The sequence below is a fragment of the Hyperolius riggenbachi genome, chromosome 1, assembly GCF_040937935.1.
Source record: "Hyperolius riggenbachi isolate aHypRig1 chromosome 1, aHypRig1.pri, whole genome shotgun sequence".
NCBI lineage: Eukaryota > Metazoa > Chordata > Amphibia > Anura > Hyperoliidae > Hyperolius > Hyperolius riggenbachi.
In genome coordinates, this window is record NC_090646.1 from 691,222,169 (window position 1) to 691,240,189 (window position 18,021).

Sequence of the window (18,021 nt, forward strand, 5' to 3'; positions counted from 1 at the left end):
ACACTTCTCATTGCCACCACTAGCTGCTGCTAGACACTTCAACGATTCCCACTCTGCTGTCCAGTGATCTGCACGCAGTCCGCGTTTTCGTATTTGGGTCATCTTTGCGCTTTAGGCCAAATGCAGGAATGCCACACACACACACACACACACACACACACACACACACACACACACACACACACACACACACACACAGTAGCGAGACACAATCAGGCACTGAGCTTGTAACGCAAGTTACACTGCAGTCTCTTCTAGGCTATGAGCATTGGCTTAGTACAGCAGAAGTCAAACTTATTAAATAAATATTTAATATTCCAGAAAAAAAGTAGAACAGTGCAGAAAATAATATATACAAAAGATTTACAAAAACGAAGTAAAAATTACAAGATAAAAGTTACAAAGATACTCAAAACAGTTTGCATAAAATAAAATGGGAATAACGTTACCAGCATATAGATCTGAGCATTGTTGCAAGGAGAATGCAGTTCTGGTCAGACCAGGATAGTCCTAGCGTCTTGCTATCTCCAAGGAACTAAAATTCTAAATCTTCCTAGCTGAAGTTTTATAGCCAGATTTGTGGCCCGGGGCCACTCAAATGTCCAGATGCAGGAATAATCCAATTTCCTCAGGTGTGACAGCACATCCCTGCTGGCTATGCAACTTCAAAGCTTTCCTGTCCTACCTTGATCTTTGCAGAGATTTCCCATCTCCCCATAGATCTAATTTCCACAGGGAAAATTGTATTTATGCACATCAAAAAGACTTCCCTACTCCAGGTGACAGTAGTACACACCTGAGACAGTATTTCATAGCAGATCAAAGGTAAAGACCTGACTGCTATTGGCATAATAAGCCATTTCCTGGCCAGAGGCTAGCAAACCCATTCAGCAGTTCCTGCTCTTACTAAAAGTTCACCCTTCAAATGCAAATATACTATATACTGGCCTACAGAAGATCCAATTAGCAGCTTCCATCTTCAAGAGGAACTGAATGCAAATGTAGTTTTCATTGACATACACATCTGAAGTAGTACACAGCAGACAGAAACATGAAAAAATATGGCTTTCATGCGATACAATATGGCTGCTATCTTATACACAACCTTACACTCCACTACAACACTGATGCAATGTTCATATTATTCATAGTATGGTCAGTGGGATGTGTGGTGGAAAGTGGTCTATGGAGCACACAGCAGATGTGGAGGACCTTTAGCCAGGAAAGGAGACTATCACGTTGGTGTGTGACGAGATACTGACACAGAAAATATACAATACCAGTAATGTATGATCTAGACCGGTCAATAATTGTGCACAAGTATAAAGCCGAGGTACCAAGTCGTAAAGCGTAAATCGTAGTTTAAGCTGGGTCATACACGTGTATCAGATGTCTATCGTATTGCAAGGATCAAACGGAAGCAGAGTCAGGGACAGGCCGAGATCGGTAACGAGAATCAGATGGCTGAGGTACAAAAAGGACTAGACAGTAGCGGAGTCAGAAAACAGGCAGAGAGTCGGTACACAGATAAATCACAATGAGAACAGTACTCTATAATACCACAAGGGTATTACGAGAAATTACAATTTACAGCTATCAATAATAACACAGCAAGGAGCTAGGCCAAGAACCAGCGAACTGATTAGTATCAAGGCCAGTGAGCAACTGAAGCTCCTGGCCTAATATACTACAGATTACAGATAATTCCAGCATGCAGCCTCCCCAGAACCACCCCCCAATCAGTGATGTCACAGTGACATCAGCTGCCGTCCCTCAGATTCTTCTCCTGAGCCTATAAGGCTCACTCGAACTCGCACGCGCGTGGTGCAACCTTCGGGTCGCGCGCGAGCCGGAAGACACCGCCGGAGGGATGCTGGGGATGCCGCCAGAGGTTTCCAGTGCGGCAGTCCCGCTGCTCGCCCGGACCATGCCGGAGACGTCATGGGACCTGTCGCTGGAAGGTAAGATTGTTACAGAGACATTGCAAGTGTCCCCAATGAAAAGTGGTCTATGGGGCACAGAGCAGTTATGGTGGACCTATAGCTGCAATAAGACATTTCAGAGGGTACTGGTGGAAAGTAGTCTGTGAGGAGCAGAGCTGATTTTGAGGACCTATAGCCAAGATAAGAGGGAATTTTGGCGGAAGGTCATCTATGGGACACAGAGCAGGTATGGAGGTCCTATAGCTGGGATAAGAGACATTCTGGAGAATCTTGGTAGAAGGTCATCTATGGGGCACAGAGCAGGTATATGGAGGACCTATAGCTGGGATAAGAGACATTCTGGAGAATCTTGGTGGAAGGTCATCTATGGGGCACAGAGCATGTATGGAGGACCTATTGCTGGGATAAGAGACATTCTGGTGAATCTTGGTGGAAGGTCATCTATGGGGCACAGAGCAGGTATGGAGGGCCTATAGCTGGGATAAGAGACATTCTGGTGAATCTTGGTGGAAGGTCATGTATGGGGCACAGAGCAGGCATGGAGGACCTATAGCTGGGATAAGAGACATTCTGGAGAATCTTGGTGGAAGGTCATCTATGGGGCGCAGAGCAGGTATGGAGGACCAATAGCTGGGATAAGAGACATTGTGGTGAATCTTGGTGGAAGGTCATCTATGGGGCACAGAGCAGGTATGGAGGACCTATAGCTGGGATACTAGAAATTCTGGTGAATCTTGGGGGAAGGTCATCTATGGGGCACAAAGCAGGTATGGAGGACCTACAGCTGGGATAAGAGACATTCTGGAGAATCTTGGTGGAAGGTCATCTATGAGGCACAGAGCAGGTATGGAGGACCTATAGCTGGGATAAGAGGCATTCTGGAGAATCTTGGTGGAAGGGCATCTATGGGGCACAGAGTAGGTATGGATGACCTATAGCTGGGATAAGAGATATGCTGGTGAATCTTGGTGGAAGGTCATCTATGGGGTACAGAGCAGGTATGGAGGACTTATAGCTGGGATAAGAGACATTCTGGAGAATCTTGGTGGAATGTCATCTATGGGGAACAGAGCAGGTATATGGAGGACCTATAGCTGGGATAAGAGGCATTCTGGATAATCTTGGTGTAATGTCATCTATGGGGCACAGAGCAGGTATATGGAGGACCTATAGCTGGGATAAGAGACATTCTTGAGAATCTTGGTGGAAGGTCATCTATGGGGCAAAGAGCAGGTATGGAGGACCTATAGCTGGGATAAGAGACATTCTGGAGAATCTTGGTGGAAGGTCATCTATGGGGCACAGAGCAGGCATGGAGGACCTATAGCTGGGATAAGAGACATTCTGGTGAATCTTGGTGGAAGGTCATCTATGGGACACAGAGCAGATATGGAGGACCTATAGCTGGGATAAGAGACATTCTGGAGAATCTTGGTGGAAGGTCATCTATGGGGCACAGAGCAGGCATGGAGGACCTATAGCTGGGATAAGAGACATTCTGGTGAATCTTGGTGGAAGGTCATCTATGGGACACAGAGCAGATATGGAGGACCTATAGCTGGGATAAGAGACATTCTGGATAATATTGGTGGAAGGTCATCAACGGGGCACAGAGCAGGCACAGAGGACCTTTAGCTGGGATAAGAGACATTCTGGAGAATCTTGGTGGAAGGTCATCTATGGGGCACAGAGCAGGTATGGAGGTCCTATAGCTGGGATAAGAGACATTCTGGAGAATCTTGGTAGAAGGTCATCTATGGGGCACAGAGCAGGTATATGGAGGACCTATAGCTAGGATAAGAGACATTCTGGAGAATCTTAGTGGAAGGTCATCTATGGGGCACAGAGCATGTATGGAGGACCTATTGCTGGGATAAGAGACATTCTGGTGAATCTTGGTGGAAGGTCATCTATGGGGCACAGATCAGGTATGGAGGGCCTATAGCTGGGATAAGAGACATTCTGGTGAATCTTGGTGGAAGGTCATGTATGGGGCACAGAGCAGGCACAGAGGACCTATAGCTGGGATAAGAGACATTCTGGTGAATTGTGGTGGAAGGTCATCTATGGGGCACGGAGCAGGTATGGAGGACCTATAGCTGGGATAATAGAAATTCTGGTGAATCTTGGGGGAAGGTCATCTATGGGGCACAAAGCAGGTATGGAGGACCTACAGCTGGGATAAGAGACATTCTGGTGAATCTTGGTGGAAGGTCATTTATGGGGCACAGAGCAGGTATGGAGGACCTATAGCTGGGATAAGAGACATTCTGGAGAATCTTGGTGGAAGGTCATCTATGAGGCACAGAGCAGGTATGGAGGACCTATAGCTGGGATAAGAGGCATACTGGAGAATCTTGGTGGAAGGGCATCTATGGGGCACAGAGTAGGTATGGATGACCTATAGCTGGGATAAGAGATATGCTGGTGAATCTTGGTGGAAGGTCATCTATGGGGTACAGAGCAGGTATGGAGGACTTATAGCTGGGATAAGAGACATTCTGGAGAATCTTGGTGGAATGTCATCTATGGGGAACAGAGCAGGTATATGGAGGACCTATAGCTGGGATAAGAGGCATTCTGGATAATCTTGGTGTAATGTCATCTATGGGGCACAGAGCAGGTATATGGAGGACCTATAGCTGGGATAAGAGACATTCTTGAGAATCTTGGTGGAAGGTCATCTATGGGGCAAAGAGCAGGTATGGAGGACCTATAGCTGGGATAAGAGACATTCTGGTGAATCTTGGTTGAAGGTCATCTATGGGACACAGAGCAGATATGGAGGACCTATTGCTGGGATAAGAGACATTCTGGTGAGTCTTGGTGGAAGGTCATGTATGGGGCACAGAGCAGGCACAGAGGACCTATAGCTGGGATAAGAGACATTCTGGTGAATTGTGGTGGAAGGTCATCTATGGGGCACGGAGCAGGTATGGAGGACCTATAGCTGGGATAATAGAAATTCTGGTGAATCTTGGGGGAAGGTCATCTATGGGGCACAAAGCAGGTATGGAGGACCTACAGCTGGGATAATAGACATTCTGGTGAATCTTGGTGGAAGGTCATCTATGGGGCACAGAGCAGGTATGGAGGACCTATAGCTGGGATAATAGAAATTCTGATGAATCTTGGGGGAAGGTCATCTATGTGGCACAAAGCAGGTATGGAGGACCTATAGCTGGGATAAGAGACATTCTGGTGAATCTTGGTGGAATATCACCTATGGGGCACAGAGCAGGTATGGAGGACCTATAGCTGGGATAATAGACATTCTGGTGAATCTTGGTGGAAGGTCATCTATGGGGCATGGAGCAGGTATGGAGGACCTATAGCTGGGATAATAGAAATTCTGGTGAATCTTGGTGGAAGGTCATCTATGGGGCATGGAGCAGGTATATGGAGGACCTATAGCTGGGATAAGAGACACTCTGGAGAATCTTGGTGGAAGGTCATGTATGGGGCACAGAGCAGGTATGGAGGACCTATAGCTGGGATAAGAGACATTCTGGTGAATCTTGGTGGAAGGTCATCTATGGGGCACAGAGCAGGTATATGGAGGACCTATAGCTAGGATAAGAGACATTCTGGAGAATCTTAGTGGAAGGTCATCTATGGGGCACAGAGCATGTATGGAGGACCTATTGCTGGGATAAGAGACATTCTGGTGAATCTTGGTGGAAGGTCATCTATGGGGCACAGATCAGGTATGGAGGGCCTATAGCTGGGATAAGAGACATTCTGGTGAATCTTGGTGGAAGGTCATGTATGGGGCACAGAGCAGGCACAGAGGACCTATAGCTGGGATAAGAGACATTCTGGTGAATTGTGGTGGAAGGTCATCTATGGGGCACGGAGCAGGTATGGAGGACCTATAGCTGGGATAATAGAAATTCTGGTGAATCTTGGGGGAAGGTCATCTATGGGGCACAAAGCAGGTATGGAGGACCTACAGCTGGGATAAGAGACATTCTGGTAAATCTTGGTGGAAGGTCATCTATGGGGCACAGAGCAGGTATGGAGGACCTATAGCTGGGATAAGAGACATTCTGGAGAATCTTGGTGGAAGGTCATCTATGAGGCACAGAGCAGGTATGGAGGACCTATAGCTGGGATAAGAGGCATACTGGAGAATCTTGGTGGAAGGGCATCTATGGGGCACAGAGTAGGTATGGATGACCTATAGCTGGGATAAGAGATATGCTGGTGAATCTTGGTGGAAGGTCATCTATGGGGTACAGAGCAGGTATGGAGGACTTATAGCTGGGATAAGAGACATTCTGGAGAATCTTGGTGGAATGTCATCTATGGGGAACAGAGCAGGTATATGGAGGACCTATAGCTGGGATAAGAGGCATTCTGGATAATCTTGGTGTAATGTCATCTATTGGGCACAGAGCAGGTATATGGAGGACCTATAGCTGGGATAAGAGACATTCTTGAGAATCTTGGTGGAAGGTCATCTATGGGGCAAAGAGCAGGTATGGAGGACCTATAGCTGGGATAAGAGACATTCTGGAGAATCTTGGTGGAAGGTCATCTATGGGGCACAGAGCAGGCATGGAGGACCTATAGCTGGGATAAGAGACATTCTGGTGAATCTTGGTGGAAGGTCATCTATGGGACACAGAGCAGATATGGAGGACCTATAGCTGGGATAAGAGACATTCTGGAGAATCTTGGTGGAAGGTCATCTATCGGGCACAGAGCAGGCATGGAGGACCTATAGCTGGGATAAGAGACATTCTGGTGAATCTTGGTTGAAGGTCATCTATGGGACACAGAGCAGATATGGAGGACCTATAGCTGGGGTAAGAGACATTCTGGATAATATTGGTGGAAGGTCATCAACGGGGCACAGAGCAGGCACAGAGGACCTTTAGCTGGGATAAGAGACATTCTGGAGAATCTTGGTGGAAGGTCATCTATGGGGCACAGAGCAGGTATGGAGGTCCTATAGCTGGGATAAGAGACATTCTGGAGAATCTTGGTAGAAGGTCATCTATGGGGCACAGAGCAGGTATATGGAGGACCTATAGCTGGGATAAGACACATTCTGGAGAATCTTAGTGGAAGGTCATCTATGGGGCACAGAGCATGTATGGAGGACCTATTGCTGGGATAAGAGACATTCTGGTGAATCTTGGTGGAAGGTCATCTATGGGGCACAGATCAGGTATGGAGGGCCTATAGCTGGGATAAGAGACATTCTGGTGAGTCTTGGTGGAAGGTCATGTATGGGGCACAGAGCAGGCACAGAGGACCTATAGCTGGGATAAGAGACATTCTGGTGAATTGTGGTGGAAGGTCATCTATGGGGCACGGAGCAGGTATGGAGGACCTATAGCTGGGATAATAGAAATTCTGGTGAATCTTGGGGGAAGGTCATCTATGGGGCACAAAGCAGGTATGGAGGACCTACAGCTGGGATAAGAGACATTCTGGTGAATCTTGGTGGAAGGTCATCTATGGGGCACAGAGCAGGTATGGAGGACCTATAGCTGGGATAATAGAAATTCTGATGAATCTTGGGGGAAGGTCATCTATGGGGCACAAAGCAGGTATGGAGGACCTATAGCTGGGATAAGAGACATTCTGGTGAATCTTGGTGGAATATCACCTATGGGGCACAGAGCAGGTATGGAGGACCTATAGCTGGGATAATAGACATTCTGGTGAATCTTGGTGGAAGGTCATCTATGGGGCATGGAGCAGGTATGGAGGACCTATAGCTGGGATAATAGAAATTCTGGTGAATCTTGGTGGAAGGTCATCTATGGGGCATGGAGCAGGTATATGGAGGACCTATAGCTGGGATAAGAGACACTCTGGAGAATCTTGGTGGAAGGTCATGTATGGGGCACAGAGCAGGTATGGAGATCCTATAGCTGGGATAAGAGACATTCTGGAGAATCTTGGTGAAAGGTCATCTATGGGACACAGAGCAGGTATGGAGGACCTATAGCTGGGATAAGAGACATTCTGGTGAATCTTGGTGGAAGGTCATCTATGGGACACAGAGCAGGTATGGAGGACCTATAGCTGGGATAAGAGACATTCTGGAGAATCTTGGTGGAATGTCATCTATGGGGCACAGAGCAGGTATGGAGATCCTATAGCTGGGATAAGAGACATTCTGGAGAATCTTGGTGGAAGGTCATCTATGGGACACAGAGCAGATATGGAGGACCTATAGCTGGGATAAGAGACATTCTGGAGAATCTTGGTGAAAGGTCATCTATGGGGCACAGAGCAGGTATGGAGGACCTATAGCTGGGATAAGAGACATTCTGGAAAATCTTGGTGGAAGGCCATCTATGGGGCACAGAGGAGGTACGGATGACCTATAGCTGGGATAAGAGACATTCTGGAGAATCTTGGTGGAAGGTCATCTATGAGTCACAGAGCAGGTATGGAGGACCTATAGCTGGGATAAGAGGCATTCTGGAGAATCTTGGTGGAAGGGCATCTATGGGGCACAGAGTAGGTATGGATGACCTATAGCTGGGATAAGAGATATGCTGGTGAATCTTGGTGGAAGGTCATCTATGGGGCACAGAGCAGGTATGGAGGACCTATAGCTGGGATAAGAGACATTCTGGAGAATCTTGGTGGAATGTCATCTATGGAGAACAGAGCAGGTATATGGAGGACCTATAGCTGGGATAAAAGGCATTCTGGAGAATCTTGGTGTAATGTCATCTATGGGGCACAGAGCAGGTATATGGAGGACCTATAGCTGGGATAAGAGACATTCTTGAGAATCTTGGTGGAAGGTCATCTATGGGGCAAAGAGCAGGTATGGAGGACCTATAGCTGGGATAAGAGACATTCTGGAGAATCTTGGTGGAAGGTCATCTATGGGGCACAGTGCAGGCATGGAGGACCTATAGCTGGGATAAGAGACATTCTGGTGAATCTTGGTGGAAGGTCATCTATGGGACACAGAGCAGATATGGAGGACCTATAGCTGGGATAAGAGACATTCTGGAGAATCTTGGTGGAAGGTCATCTATGGGGCACAGAGCAGGCATGGAGGACCTATAGCTGGGATAAGAGACATTCTGGTGAATCTTGGTGGAAGGTCATCTATGGGACACAGAGCAGATATGGAGGACCTATAGCTGGGATAAGAGACATTCTGGATAATATTGGTGGAAGGTCATCAACAGGGCACAGAGCAGGCACAGAGGACCTATAGCTGGGATAAGAGACATTCTGGAGAATCTTGGTGGAAGGTCATCTATGGGGCACAGAGCAGGTATGGAGGTCCTATAGCTGGGATAAGAGACATTCTGGAGAATCTTGGTAGAAGGTCATCTATGGGGCACAGAGCAGGTATATGGAGGACCTATAGCTGGGATAAGAGACATTCTGGAGAATCTTGGTGGAAGGTCATCTATGGGGCACAGAGCATGTATGGAGGGCCTATAGCTGGGATAAGAGACATTCTGGTGAATCTTGGTGGAAGGTCATGTATGGGGCACAGAGCAGGCATGGAGGACCTATAGCTGGGATAAGAGACATTCTGGAGAATCTTGGTGGAAGGTCATCTATGGGGCACAGAGCAGGTATGGAGGACCAATAGCTGGGATAAGAGACATTGTGGTGAATCTTGGTGGAAGGTAATCTATGGGGCACAGAGCAGGTATGGAGGACCTATAGCTGGGATAAGAGACATTCTGGTGAATCTTGGTGAAAGGTCATCTATGGGGCACAGAGCAGGCACAGAGGACCTATAGCTGGGATAAGAGACATTCTGGTGAATTGTGGTGGAAGGTCATCTATGGGGCACGGAGCAGGTATGGAGGACCTATAGCTGGGATACTAGAAATTCTGGTGAATCTTGGGGGAAGGTCATCTATGGGGCACAAAGCAGGTATGGAGGACCTACAGCTGGGATAAGAGACATTCTGGAGAATCTTGGTGGAAGGTCATCTATGAGACACAGAGCAGGTATGGAGGACCTATAGCTGGGATAAGAGGCATTCTGGAGAATCTTGGTGGAAGGGCATCTATGGGGCACAGAGTAGGTATGGATGACCTATAGCTGGGATAAGAGATATGCTGGTGAATCTTGGTGGAAGGTCATCTATGGGGTACAGAGCAGGTATGGAGGACTTATAGCTGGGATAAGAGACATTCTGGAGAATCTTGGTGGAATGTCATCTATGGGGAACAGAGCAGGTATATGAAGGACCTATAGCTGGGATAAGAGGCATTCTGGATAATCTTGGTGTAATGTCATCTATGGGGCACAGAGCAGGTATATGGAGGACCTATAGCTGGGATAAGAGACATTCTTGAGAATCTTGGTGGAAGGTCATCTATGGGGCAAAGAGCAGGTATGGAGGACCTATAGCTGGGATAAGAGACATTCTGGAGAATCTTGGTGGAAGGTCATTTATGGGGCACAGAGCAGGCATGGAGGACCTATAGCTGGGATAAGAGACATTCTGGTGAATCTTGGTGGAAGGTCATCTATGGGACACAGAGCAGATATGGAGGACCTATAGCTGGGATAAGAGACATTCTGGAGAATCTTGGTGGAAGGTCATCTATGGGGCACAGAGCAGGCATGGAGGACCTATAGCTGGGATAAGAGACATTCTGGTGAATCTTGGTGGAAGGTCATCTATGGGACACAGAGCAGATATGGAGGACCTATAGCTGGGATAAGAGACATTCTGGATAATATTGGTGGAAGGTCATCAACGGCGCACAGAGCAGGCACAGAGGACCTTTAGCTGGGATAAGAGACATTCTGGAGAATCTTGGTGGAAGGTCATCTATGGGGCACAGAGCAGGTATGGAGGTCCTATAGCTGGGATAAGAGACATTCTGGAGAATCGTGGTAGAAGGTCATCTATGGGGCACAGAGCAGGTATATGGAGGACCTATAGCTGGGATAAGAGACATTCTGGAGAATCTTAGTGGAAGGTCATCTATGGGGCACAGAGCATGTATGGAGGACCTATTGCTGGGATAAGAGACATTCTGGTGAATCTTGGTGGAAGGTCATCTATGGGGCACAGATCAGGTATGGAGGGCCTATAGCTGGGATAAGAGACATTCTGGTGAATCTTGGTGGAATGTCATGTATGGGGCACAGAGCAGGCACAGAGGACCTATAGCTGGGATAAGAGACATTCTGGTGAATTGTGGTGGAAGGTCATCTATGGGGCACGGAGCAGGTATGGAGGACCTATAGCTGGGATAATAGAAATTCTGGTGAATCTTGGGGGAAGGTCATCTATGGGGCACAAAGCAGGTATGGAGGACCTACAGCTGGGATAAGAGACATTCTGGTGAATCTTGGTGGAAGGTCATCTATGGGGCACAGAGCAGGTATGGAGGACCTATAGCTGGGATAATAGAAATTCTGATGAATCTTGGGGGAAGGTCATCTATGGGGCACAAAGCAGGTATGGAGGACCTATAGCTGGGATAAGAGACATTCTGGTGAATCTTGGTGGAATATCACCTATGGGGCACAGAGCAGGTATGGTGGACCTATAGCTGGGATAATAGACATTCTGGTGAATCTTGGTGGAAGGTCATCTATGGGGCATGGAGCAGGTATGGAGGACCTATAGCTGGGATAATAGAAATTCTGGTGAATCTTGGTGGAAGGTCATCTATGGGGCATGGAGCAGGTATATGGAGGACCTATAGCTGGGATAAGAGACACTCTGGAGAATCTTGGTGGAAGGTCATGTATGGGGCACAGAGCAGGTATGGAGATCCTATAGCTGGGATAAGAGACATTCTGGTGAATCTTGGTGGAAGGTCATCTATGGGACACAGAGCAGATATGGAGGACCTATAGCTGGGATAAGAGACATTCTGGAGAATCTTGGTGGAAGGTCATCTATGGGGCACAGAGCAGGCATGGAGGACCTATAGCTGGGATAAGAGACATTCTGGTGAATCTTGGTGGAAGGTCATCTATGGGACACAGAGCAGATATGGAGGACCTATAGCTGGGATAAGAGACATTCTGGATAATATTGGTGGAAGGTCATCAACGGCGCACAGAGCAGGCACAGAGGACCTTTAGCTGGGATAAGAGACATTCTGGAGAATCTTGGTGGAAGGTCATCTATGGGGCACAGAGCAGGTATGGAGGTCCTATAGCTGGGATAAGAGACATTCTGGAGAATCGTGGTAGAAGGTCATCTATGGGGCACAGAGCAGGTATATGGAGGACCTATAGCTGGGATAAGAGACATTCTGGAGAATCTTAGTGGAAGGTCATCTATGGGGCACAGAGCATGTATGGAGGACCTATTGCTGGGATAAGAGACATTCTGGTGAATCTTGGTGGAAGGTCATCTATGGGGCACAGATCAGGTATGGAGGGCCTATAGCTGGGATAAGAGACATTCTGGTGAATCTTGGTGGAATGTCATGTATGGGGCACAGAGCAGGCACAGAGGACCTATAGCTGGGATAAGAGACATTCTGGTGAATTGTGGTGGAAGGTCATCTATGGGGCACGGAGCAGGTATGGAGGACCTATAGCTGGGATAATAGAAATTCTGGTGAATCTTGGGGGAAGGTCATCTATGGGGCACAAAGCAGGTATGGAGGACCTACAGCTGGGATAAGAGACATTCTGGTGAATCTTGGTGGAAGGTCATCTATGGGGCACAGAGCAGGTATGGAGGACCTATAGCTGGGATAATAGAAATTCTGATGAATCTTGGGGGAAGGTCATCTATGGGGCACAAAGCAGGTATGGAGGACCTATAGCTGGGATAAGAGACATTCTGGTGAATCTTGGTGGAATATCACCTATGGGGCACAGAGCAGGTATGGTGGACCTATAGCTGGGATAATAGACATTCTGGTGAATCTTGGTGGAAGGTCATCTATGGGGCATGGAGCAGGTATGGAGGACCTATAGCTGGGATAATAGAAATTCTGGTGAATCTTGGTGGAAGGTCATCTATGGGGCATGGAGCAGGTATATGGAGGACCTATAGCTGGGATAAGAGACACTCTGGAGAATCTTGGTGGAAGGTCATGTATGGGGCACAGAGCAGGTATGGAGATCCTATAGCTGGGATAAGAGACATTCTGGAGAATCTTGGTGAAAGGTCATCTATGGGACACAGAGCAGGTATGGAGGACCTATAGCTGGGATAAGAGACATTCTGGTGAATCTTGGTGGAAGGTCATCTATGGGACACAGAGCAGGTATGGAGGACCTATAGCTGGGATAAGAGACATTCTGGAGAATCTTGGTGGAATGTCATCTATGGGGCACAGAGCAGGTATGGAGATCCTATAGCTGGGATACGAGACATTCTGGAGAATCTTGGTGGAAGGTCATCTATGGGACACAGAGCAGATATGGAGGACCTATAGCTGGGATAAGAGACATTCTGGAGAATCTTGGTGGAAGGTCATCTATGGGGCACAGAGCAGGTATGGAGGACCTATAGCTGGGATAAGAGACATTCTGGAAAATCTTGGTGGAAGGCCATCTATGGGGCACAGAGGAGGTACGGATGACCTATAGCTGGGATAAGAGACATTCTGGAGAATCTTGGTGGAAGGTCATCTATGAGGCACAGAGCAGGTATGGAGGACCTATAGCTGGGATAAGAGGCATTCTGGAGAATCTTGGTGGAAGGGCATCTATGGGGCACAGAGTAGGTATGGATGACCTATAGCTGGGATAAGAGATATGCTGGTGAATCTTGGTGGAAGGTCATCTATGGGGCACAGAGCAGGTATGGAGGTCCTATAGCTGGGATAAGAGACATTCTGGAGAATCTTGGTAGAAGGTCATCTATGGGGCACAGAGCAGGTATATGGAGGACCTATAGCTGGGATCAGACACATTCTGGAGAATCTTAGTGGAAGGTCATCTATGGGGCACAGAGCATGTATGGAGGACCTATTGCTGGGATAAGAGACATTCTGGTGAATCTTGGTGGAAGGTCATCTATGGGGCACAGATCAGGTATGGAGGGCCTATAGCTGGGATAAGAGACATTCTGGTGAGTCTTGGTGGAAGGTCATGTATGGGGCACAGAGCAGGCACAGAGGACCTATAGCTGGGATAAGAGACATTCTGGTGAATTGTGGTGGAAGGTCATCTATGGGGCACGGAGCAGGTATGGAGGACCTATAGCTGGGATAATAGAAATTCTGGTGAATCTTGGGGGAAGGTCATCTATGGGGCACAAAGCAGGTATGGAGGACCTACAGCTGGGATAAGAGACATTCTGGTGAATCTTGGTGGAAGGTCATCTATGGGGCACAGAGCAGGTATGGAGGACCTATAGCTGGGATAATAGAAATTCTGATGAATCTTGGGGGAAGGTCATCTATGGGGCACAAAGCAGGTATGGAGGACCTATAGCTGGGATAAGAGACATTCTGGTGAATCTTGGTGGAATATCACCTATGGGGCACAGAGCAGGTATGGAGGACCTATAGCTGGGATAATAGACATTCTGGTGAATCTTGGTGGAAGGTCATCTATGGGGCATGGAGCAGGTATGGAGGACCTATTGCTGGGATAATAGAAATTCTGGTGAATCTTGGTGGAAGGTCATCTATGGGGCATGGAGCAGGTATATGGAGGACCTATAGCTGGGATAAGAGACACTCTGGAGAATCTTGGTGGAAGGTCATGTATGGGGCACAGAGCAGGTATGGAGATCCTATAGCTGGGATAAGAGACATTCTGGAGAATCTTGGTGAAAGGTCATCTATGGGACACAGAGCAGGTATGGAGGACCTATAGCTGGGATAAGAGACATTCTGGTGAATCTTGGTGGAAGGTCATCTATGGGACACAGAGCAGGTATGGAGGACCTATAGCTGGGATAAGAGACATTCTGGAGAATCTTGGTGGAATGTCATCTATGGGGCACAGAGCAGGTATGGAGATCCTATAGCTGGGATAAGAGACATTCTGGAGAATCTTGGTGGAAGGTCATCTATGGGACACAGAGCAGATATGGAGGACCTATAGCTGGGATAAGAGACATTCTGGAGAATCTTGGTGAAAGGTCATCTATGGGGCACAGAGCAGGTATGGAGGACCTATAGCTGGGATAAGAGACATTCTGGAAAATCTTGGTGGAAGGCCATCTATGGGGCACAGAGGAGGTACGGATGACCTATAGCTGGGATAAGAGACATTCTGGAGAATCTTGGTGGAAGGTCATCTATGAGTCACAGAGCAGGTATGGAGGACCTATAGCTGGGATAAGAGGCATTCTGGAGAATCTTGGTGGAAGGGCATCTATGGGGCACAGAGTAGGTATGGATGACCTATAGCTGGGATAAGAGATATGCTGGTGAATCTTGGTGGAAGGTCATCTATGGGGCACAGAGCAGGTATGGAGGACCTATAGCTGGGATAAGAGACATTCTGGAGAATCTTGGTGGAATGTCATCTATGGAGAACAGAGCAGGTATATGGAGGACCTATAGCTGGGATAAAAGGCATTCTGGAGAATCTTGGTGTAATGTCATCTATGGGGCACAGAGCAGGTATATGGAGGACCTATAGCTGGGATAAGAGACATTCTTGAGAATCTTGGTGGAAGGTCATCTATGGGGCAAAGAGCAGGTATGGAGGACCTATAGCTGGGATAAGAGACATTCTGGAGAATCTTGGTGGAAGGTCATCTATGGGGCACAGAGCAGGCATGGAGGACCTATAGCTGGGATAAGAGACATTCTGGTGAATCTTGGTGGAAGGTCATCTATGGGACACAGAGCAGATATGGAGGACCTATAGCTGGGATAAGAGACATTCTGGAGAATCTTGGTGGAAGGTCATCTATGGGGCACAGAGCAGGCATGGAGGACCTATAGCTGGGATAAGAGACATTCTGGTGAATCTTGGTGGAAGGTCATCTATGGGACACAGAGCAGATATGGAGGACCTATAGCTGGGATAAGAGACATTCTGGATAATATTGGTGGAAGGTCATCAACAGGGCACAGAGCAGGCACAGAGGACCTATAGCTGGGATAAGAGACATTCTGGAGAATCTTGGTGGAAGGTCATCTATGGGGCACAGAGCAGGTATGGAGGTCCTATAGCTGGGATAAGAGACATTCTGGAGAATCTTGGTAGAAAGTCATCTATGGGGCACAGAGCAGGTATATGGAGGACCTATAGCTGGGATAAGAGACATTCTGGAGAATCTTGGTGGAAGGTCATCTATGGGGCACAGAGCATGTATGGAGGACCTATTGCTGGGATAAGAGACATTCTGGTGAATCTTGGTGGAAGGTCATCTATGGGGCACAGAGCAGGTATGGAGGGCCTATAGCTGGGATAAGAGACATTCTGGTGAATCTTGGTGGAAGGTCATGTATGGGGCACAGAGCAGGCATGGAGGACCTATAGCTGGGATAAGAGACATTCTGGAGAATCTTGGTGGAAGGTCATCTATGGGGCACAGAGCAGGTATGGAGGACCAATAGCTGGGATAAGAGACATTGTGGTGAATCTTGGTGGAAGGTAATCTATGGGGCACAGAGCAGGTATGCAGGACCTATAGCTGGGATAAGAGACATTCTGGTGAATCTTGGTGAAAGGTCATCTATGGGGCACAGAGCAGGCACAGAGGACCTATAGCTGGGATAAGAGACATTCTGGTGAATTGTGGTGGAAGGTCATCTATGGGGCACGGAGCAGGTATGGAGGACCTATAGCTGGGATACTAGAAATTCTGGTGAATCTTGGGGGAAGGTCATCTATGGGGCACAAAGCAGGTATGGAGGACCTACAGCTGGGATAAGAGACATTCTGGAGAATCTTGGTGGAAGGTCATCTATGAGACACAGAGCAGGTATGGAGGACCTATAGCTGGGATAAGAGGCATTCTGGAGAATCTTGGTGGAAGGGCATCTATGGGGCACAGAGTAGGTATGGATGACCTATAGCTGGGATAAGAGATATGCTGGTGAATCTTGGTGGAAGGTCATCTATGGGGTACAGAGCAGGTATGGAGGACTTATAGCTGGGATAAGAGACATTCTGGAGAATCTTGGTGGAATGTCATCTATGGGGAACAGAGCAGGTATATGGAGGACCTATAGCTGGGATAAGAGGCATTCTGGATAATCTTGGTGTAATGTCATCTATGGGGCACAGAGCAGGTATATGGAGGACCTATAGCTGGGATAAGAGACATTCTTGAGAATCTTGGTGGAAGGTCATCTATGGGGCAAAGAGCAGGTATGGAGGACCTATAGCTGGGATAAGAGACATTCTGGAGAATCTTGGTGGAAGGTCATTTATGGGGCACAGAGCAGGCATGGAGGACCTATAGCTGGGATAAGAGACATTCTGGTGAATCTTGGTGGAAGGTCATCTATGGGACACAGAGCAGATATGGAGGACCTATAGCTGGGATAAGAGACATTCTGGAGAATCTTGGTGGAAGGTCATCTATGGGGCACAGAGCAGGCATGGAGGACCTATAGCTGGGATAAGAGACATTCTGGTGAATCTTGGTGGAAGGTCATCTATGGGACACAGAGCAGATATGGAGGACCTATAGCTGGGATAAGAGACATTCTGGATAATATTGGTGGAAGGTCATCAACGGCGCACAGAGCAGGCACAGAGGACCTTTAGCTGGGATAAGAGACATTCTGGAGAATCTTGGTGGAAGGTCATCTATGGGGCACAGAGCAGGTATGGAGGTCCTATAGCTGGGATAAGAGACATTCTGGAGAATCGTGGTAGAAGGTCATCTATGGGGCACAGAGCAGGTATATGGAGGACCTATAGCTGGGATAAGAGACATTCTGGAGAATCTTAGTGGAAGGTCATCTATGGGGCACAGAGCATGTATGGAGGACCTATTGCTGGGATAAGAGACATTCTGGTGAATCTTGGTGGAAGGTCATCTATGGGGCACAGATCAGGTATGGAGGGCCTATAGCTGGGATAAGAGACATTCTGGTGAATCTTGGTGGAATGTCATGTATGGGGCACAGAGCAGGCACAGAGGACCTATAGCTGGGATAAGAGACATTCTGGTGAATTGTGGTGGAAGGTCATCTATGGGGCACGGAGCAGGTATGGAGG

At 47.7% G+C, this 18,021-nt stretch overlaps 1 protein-coding gene across 1 annotated transcript in view; it reads left to right on the forward strand.

Moving 5' to 3' along the window:
* LOC137544775 (uncharacterized) overlaps window positions 1–18,021 on the forward strand; it is a 79,564-nt gene that overhangs the window by 12,006 nt on the left and 49,537 nt on the right. The window lies entirely within an intron of this gene.